We start from the raw sequence: 8,303 nt of genomic DNA on the forward strand, positions 1-8,303 counted from the left end.
AGTCAGTTTCAACTCGTAACAATCTTGTGTAGGGTTTCTGAGGAGTGGCTGGTAGGTTTGAACTGCTGACCTTGTGGTTAACAGTTCAACACTTATCTGACAGCACCACACCAGGGCTCCATATATGCATGCTGAGCAGTATTTCACTGCATATAGCTTTATCTACATTTACAGCTACATCTTTCTATTTATCTATCTGGAGTCCTGGTGTGGCACTGTGCTGGACTGCAAGGTTGGTTTGAACCACAAGGTAGATGGTTCAAGTTCACCAGCTGCTCCTCGGAAACCCTATACAAGGTCGCTATGAGTCAGTACCTACTTGGCGACACTTAACAACAACATATATATACACACATACAATTTTGCTTTTGCTCCATATGGTTCACTGAGACACTGAGTGAAATACTACTCATCAGTGAAACAAAACAATCTTCTGGCATATGCAACAGCATCACTGAATCTCAAAAGCATTATGCCAGGTAAAGGAAGGCAAATCCAAAGAGCTACACACTGGATGATTCCATTTATCATATTCTAAAATTGACAGAGGAGCCCTTGGGTGGCACAAGTGGTTAAGCACTGGACAACTGGGGACAAAATGGGAGATTCGAATATGCCCAGAGGCACTCTGGGAGACAAGTCTGGCACTCTACTTCTGAAAAGTCACAGACTTGAAAATCCTGTGGAGAAGTTCTGCTCCGAACACATGGGGTCACCGTGAACTGAATCAACAATAAAATAAAATAGGCCTAACTAGAGGAACGGAAACTAGATCATTGGTTGCAAGGGGCTGGAAGCTCAGAAAATGTTGGTTTTATAGCGTGAAGAGTGGGTGGGAAATTCTGGGAGTGTTGGAACTGTTCTATATCTTGTAGTTGCACATTGTATACTTTTATAAAAAAAAAAACAACGTATAGAATTGTTAGCTAAAAGAATAACTTCAATTTTTTTTTTTTGTAGGTACTTTGAGACTTACAAGATTTCAAAGCAGGGCAGTATATAAAAAGCTCTTTTGGGGAAGGATTACTTTGGCTATGGTAAGAAACATACAATAATTGGAGTAAAAAGTTGTAGAGACAAGAAAACTAGTTCAAATCTAGTATAATATATCTTGTAGGCATGGTTCATTTTCTGAGTTCTTTTTTGTCCTTCTTGACTATGGTGGAGTCCTGCACTTTGTTCTACTTCTTTTATGGCCTGTTATCTAGTAACATCTTGCTTGTTTATGGGGTCTAAATGTTCCTTGCAAGTAAATAGACCCAAGATGTGAACTGGGTCCTCTAGAATTGCCTAATTCAACTTGAGGCTGAGATTTCAAGAGCCTCTTGAGAGCACATGTTTTCTCAAGGTTGGGCTTAATTACCTTTTAGTATAGTCTTGGCATGGGGACAACCATATTCAGGGTGCATGTTAGAGCAAGGGCTTCTAGTCTTTGGAGATTTTCGCCCACATCTCAATTATGTTCTTCATTATCCTTTGGCAATCTGGCTACATTTCTAAATCACATGGTATTCCTTTAAATCTTTGTGTATTCTGAGATATACGTTGTCCTCTCATGTGACTAACAGTAGTTAAACATTATTCATCTAGGTTTCTGTAGTTTAATGCATAGATATATGAGTTCATTTATAGAGGATTATTAAAACTCAGGGTAGGCAGAAGCTTTGTTGTTGTTGTTATGTGCCGTGGAGTCGGTTCCGACTCATAGTGACCCTGCACAGTGTTTCCGAGGCTGTTAATCTTTACGGGAGAACGCCTCATCTTTCTCCCACGGGACCCCTGATAGTTTCGAACTGCTGACCTTACGGTTCGCAGCCCGATTCGTAACCACTATGCTACCAGAGCTTTAGGAGCTTGTAAATCAACATGTGGTTGATTTACAAATCACCAATTGCACCTCTTGGAAGCTTGTGAACGAAATGCAGGATCTCAGGCCCACCTCCACACCCATTCAATCAGAATACCTACTTTAATAAGGACTTCACATGCATCCCAGTGACTTGTATGCATGCATGCAAAGAGAAGAATGGTTAGTTAAGTGGGGTTTTTGTACATTATAGAACTATATTTAATCAGATAGTACTTGTATGTTATTGTTGTTGTTAAGTGTTGTTGAATTGGTTCCAACTCATAGGGACCTTGTATAGGGTTTCTGAGGAGCAGCTGGTGGGTTTGAATTGTGCCTATCCTACACAGCCACACCAGAAGTCCAGAACTTATATAGTGTAGTGCTTATGCAATATACTATGGATATTGAAAAATGAGATATTGAACTTAAATATCCAGAATTATCCTAATTATTCTTGCTAGTTATTTATTTTTCCTCATATGAACTTTGGAATCAACACATCTAGTACCCAAAATCTTGCTAGATCTCATTAAATGACAAGATTAATTTAGTGTTCATATAATTTATTGCTATGTAACAAACTAACCCAAAACTCACTGATTTGAAAATTTATTATGCTTCTTACAGTTTTGTTGGTTATATAGACTTGTGAGGGAAATTCTGATTTGGGATCAATTGTTCATGGGTTTGTAGTCAGATGAAGACTTATCCTCATAAAAAAACTTATATGATTCAGCAGTTCCATTATTAGGTATTAATGAGAACTGATTGGTGTTGGAGGAGAATACTGAAAGTGCCATGGACTGCCAAAAGAACCAATAGATCTGTTTTGGAAGAAGTGCAGCCAGAGTGCTCCTTGGAGGCCAGGATGGCTAAGCTTCATCTCTCCTACTTTGGACATATTGTCCGGAGGAAACAATCGCTGGAGAAGGATGTCATGCTGGGTAGGGTGGAGGGTCAGAGAAAAAGAGGAAGACCCCCAATGAGATGGATCAGCCAGGTGGCATCATTGATGGACTCGAGTGTGGCAGCGGTAGTGAGGTTGGCCCAGGATCGAACATTGTTTCGTTCTGCTGTGCATGGGGTCGCTATGAGTCAGTTCTGACTCGATGGCACCTGACAACAACAACAACAATGAGAACTAATAATATAGGTCCACCCATTCATTTGTACGTCTTCATAGTATTATTTTAGCCAAGAAGTACATGCAACTCAAATGTTCATCACCTATTAAATGGATAATTGTAATTCAGTATTATCCATACAATACAACATTATTCAGTCATGAAAGGAATGAAATACATGCTACAACACAGATGGACCTCACAATATTACGCTAAGTGATAGAAGTCAATTGCAACAGGATACATATTTTATGATTCTATTTATATGAAGAATCCAAACGAGCAAATCCATAGAGACAGAAAGGAGATGAATGGTTGCCAGGGGCTGTGGGAAGAGAGAATGTGGAATGACTGCTAATGCGTGTGTTGAAAGTATTCTGAAATTAGGTAGTGGTGATGTTTGCACAGCTCTGTGAATAGACTCAACAGCACTGAACTTTACGGTATACACAAATTGTTGCTATTGATGTTAAGTGCCGGGGACTCAGTTCCGACACATAGTGACCTTGTATAGGGTTTCCGAGGAGCAGCTGGCGGATTTGAACTGCCAACCTTGCATTTCAAACCAACCTTGAGGTCAAGAGCTTGTCCTAAGGTGCCACACCGGGAGTACATACATTAATTATGTCTCAATAAAAAAAAAATTACACTACATAAAATACTCTATATGACAAGTACTATTATTATCCCTATTTTATAAATGAAAAAACTTGAGGCATACATAGGTTAAGTACTTTAACACACTGAGAATTAGAATACCTACTTTAATAAGGACTTCACATTCATCCCAGGAAGGCTAAGAGCCTTGGTTAATACATACTCAGAAATTGCTGCCAACTACAGTACAAAGGAGTCCTGGTGTGGCGCTGTGGGTTAATGCACCGGACTGCAAAGCTGTTTGAACTGCAAAGTTAGTAGTTCAAGCTCACCAGCTGCTCCTTGGAAACCCTACACAGGGTTGTTATGGGTCGGGATCGACTCGACGGCACTTAACAACAACAACAACAACTAGTACAAAGTGATTCTGTTTATACTAGTACAAGCTAGTGCTATGAAGAAGTGGATACTGATTCTAACTCCAAGATTTAGTACATTCAAAAATTTATATTACTTAAGTTTTGTCCTTGATTCTTTAGACCAGCGTTTCCAAGCTAGCAGCCTATAGGTCAAGTTCAGTTTTCAGAGTTTTGTTTGTATAACCCAGTGTTGACCCACTCTGTTTTAAAATAAATAAATGAGTTTGTTGCTAATATTTTACTTGAAATATTGATTTTTAATATCTCTTGAAAAATCAGAAGACCTTGAACCTGGGCCCACACTCATACAAGACAACCATTTGCTGGAGTGGAAGAGTGTTTTGCTTTTGAGTTTGTGACAGTCTCTCTACCACCTTCTTTAATTCAACACCAAGGTTTGTCATTTATCATCATGTTTGTGCTGTGGTTTTTTAAGTAATAAACTTAAGAAGAGAGAAAAATATTTCTTGCAACTCTAACCTGTATCAGTGGCCAGAAATCAAAGGTAGCTGAAGACACTAACGTATTTTAAGAAAAATTGAGATAGAAAAGTGATTTGTGAAAATAAAGAACATTCTATGCTTTATTCTGTACTACTCAGACAAGGTAAATCTGTGCAAAAGTATACCAGTGGGCCAGTTAATTGATATCTTCATGACCTGTCTGACGCCTGTACTCATATCTGTTACAAGAAGACGGGCTCTAGAGTCAGAGTAACTGTGGAACTTTGGGCAAGTAGAAGCTCCCTGAGCCTCAGGTTCTTTATCCTTGAGACCATAAAAATAAAACCGCCGAGTGTAGAAATGAGGACTCCTGGTGTGACTCTGAAGGATCAGTACTGGATTGTGTACCACAAGGTCAGCAGTTCAAACCTATGAGCTGCTCCTCAGAAATCTTATACAGAGTTATTATGAGTTGGAACCAACTCAACAGCACTTAAAACAATACTGTAGGAATGAAGATTGACTGGGATATAGGGAAGAAAGCATTTTGTGAACTCTGAAGTCTTATAAAAATGTCTGTGTCATTTTATATGCAGTGTTTCATTTTCTTTTTGAAAGTACATAAGTTAGTTCTTAACACATTAATAAATGTCTTAGCTTTCTTATAGAAAATTCTCTGTGCCGTATAAGGACAAAGCAATATAAGGACCTAAACCGAACAAATGACATTGTATGGACGGCCTTCTTTAAACGGATTCTTGTTCTCCTTAAGTGGTAGCTCATCTCCAAAGATGGCCACTTAGTCATGCTTTTTTGTAGCAACTTTGAAGCTGGGTGGCCTTGTAACTCATTTTTGATCAATAGAAAAGAGTAGAAGTGACATTTCATGATTTCTGAGGCTGGGTCATGAGAAACTTTTGCCTAGGTCTCTTGGAGCCTTTGGTCTAGGGGAAATCTTAGCAACTATTTAACAAGTCTTGCTACCCTGATCCTGCCATGCTGTGAGGAAGCCCAAACTAGCTGTGTCAAGAGTCTCTATGCAGAATGACTTGGTTGGCTAACGCCGATCTGTTCCAGCCTTTCCTACTTAGTCAACAGAAATAAAAGGGAATAAGACATCATCTAATTGCAAATCCATGAGATACTCCAAATGCTAATTTTCCTCATGACCCTAGTTAATCAACAAAACTACAAGAAATAATAACAAAAAATGTATACCACCATGTTTTGGGAGCAATATGTAATATAAACTCTACATTGATCTATAAAATCTAAATAAAGATACCTGGACCTAGATTCCAAAGTTCAAAAAGAGCAATGTGGGGTGTGGGAGGAGCTGACTAGCTCTACCTGATATTAAAACGTATTTTAAAGTATTGTAATTAAAGCAGTATGGCTCTGTAAGCTAACAACTCTAGAATGATGACTGAAAACAGAAACTCTAGAAGTAGATTCAATTTACATGAGAATTTAGGATGCAACAAAGATGACATCTCAGATCAATAGGAAAAAGGCCCTTATTTAACAAATAGTGTTGAGAAACTTGGATGGGCATCTGGGAAAAAATAAAGTCATATCCAAGCCTTATATTTTATACCAAAATAGATCACAGATAAATCACATAATTAAACATAATAAACCAACTATTGAAACACCAAAACCAAACCAAACCAAAAAACAAAATGCCATGGGACACCCAGACAATTTTGGAGTGAAGCAACTATGTCATGAACCCAGAATGATACGATTCAACTACCTGAAAAATTTGCATGGCAAATGCTGCTAGAAGTAAGATAAATAATAAACTGGGGGGAAATACTTGAAAGACTTTTCACAGGTACAAGGCTAATATATAAAGAGTACCTTCAAATGAATAATAATCAAACAGAAAAGTGAACAAAAGATATAAAAAGAAAATGGACAGAAAAAAGAAATGCAAGTGGCTCTTTTTTGTTGTTGTTATATGCCGTGGAGTCGGTTCTGACTCATAGTGACCCTGTACCGGGTTTCCGAGGCTGTAAATCTTTACGCAAGCACAGAGCCTTATCTTTCTCCCGTGGAACAGCTGGTAGTTTCGAACTGCTGACCTTGAGGTTCGCAGCTCCTTAAACCCATGAAAATCTGTTCAATCTCACCTACAATAGCAGAAATGCAAACTAGAACTACTTAGAGAAACCATTTTTCCCTTATCAGATTGACAAAGATTCAAAAGTTTAATACATGCTGTGCTGGCCAAAGTGTGATGAAACTCACTGGAGTCTAAATGGGAACAACTTAAACTGGAATTTAAATTGGAACAATTTAAATTAGAACAATAAAAATTGCAAATGTATTATGTCCTATGACCTAACAATTCCACTTTTAGGAATTTTATCCCAGAGCTATTCTAGTGTGTGTAAAACATATCTAAAAGCTTTTTCCTCAGCTAAAAAAAAAAAAAAAAAAGGAAAGGCAAAAAATAGTCTAAATATTTATCCAAAGAGGACTGGCTCAATAAATTTTACTCTGCAGCAGAGTGAAAATCAGAAAAGTTGCAAACAATGCCCATGATATCAATTTTGTGTGTATGAAAAATGCAAGGTGTAGAAAATTCTATATGTAGTGTTGTATAGGGTTTGTGGAGGAAACCTAATATACATATGTTGTTGTTGTTGTGTTGTGAAGTGCCATCAAGTCAATTCCGACCCACAGAGACCATGTATAGAGTTTCCAAGGAGCAGCTGGTGAGCTTGAACCACCGACCTTGCAGTTCAAATGGTTTTGCAGTCTGGCTCATTAACCCACAGCACCATACCCCATATGCACTTGTTTATATATGAATTGTTATTTCTGTAATAATGCACAAGAAATTGGTATCATTGGTTGCCTTTGGGTAGAGAAACTGGATGGCTGGAGGTCAGGACTGGACGGAAGACATCATTTTCGTACCTTCTGAATGTATTGGATTTTAAAATAAAATTTAAAAAGTAAAAATGCATATCTTATTGTATAATTCAAAGCATATCAAGTTCAAGAACACACAAAGCTACGGTGATGGTGTTGTTGTTAAGTGCCATTGAGTTGTTTCCGACTCATAGCGACCCTCTACTAGTGTTCCCAAAGAGCCTATGTTAGGGTTTCCGAGGTGGATTTGAACTGTTGACCTTGTGGTTTCACAATCTAGTACTGATCATACAGTGCCACACCTGGAGCCCACTAAGGTGATAGGGGTCAGAATAGTAGTTAGTCCTATTGGGAGATATTTACTGGGAAGGGGCCCAAGGCAGTCTTCTTGGGGGAGGAGAGCAGAGATATCCGCCATCTTGAGCGGAAAGGTGGTTATATGGGTAAATACAGACAGCACAAGTAATCACTTCCACATTTAATATTTGTGTGCTTTAAAACAGTTGCTGCTGAGTCTATTGTAACTCCTTGTGAGACCATGAATTTACAGTAAAACTGCCTCCATAGAATTTTCAATGACTGGGTTTCCAGAAGCAGATTGCCAGACTTTTCTTCTGAGTGGGCTTGAACTGCCAGCCTTTTGGTTAGCAACTGAGGGTGTTATCCTTTAGTACTACCCAGGGTTATTTGTCATTGTTAGGCATTGTTGAGTTAATTCCAATTCATAATGACCCTATGCACAACAGAATGAAACACTGCCTGGTCCTGTCATCCTCAAAATTGTTAAGTTTGAGTCCATTGTTGCTGCCACTGCATCCACCCATCTGCTAAGGGATCTTCGTCTTTTTCACTGACTCTCCACCGACAATATGTCCAAAGTACAAGAGATGAAGTCTCACTCTCCTCCTTTCCAAGGAGCATTCTAGCTGTCCTTCCAAGACAGATTTGTTTGTTCTTCTGACAGTTCATGCAGGTACTGTCAATATTC

This window comes from Chrysochloris asiatica, unplaced genomic scaffold (genome assembly GCF_000296735.1).
Source record: "Chrysochloris asiatica unplaced genomic scaffold, ChrAsi1.0 scaffold00019, whole genome shotgun sequence".
Taxonomy (NCBI): Eukaryota; Metazoa; Chordata; class Mammalia; order Afrosoricida; family Chrysochloridae; genus Chrysochloris; species Chrysochloris asiatica.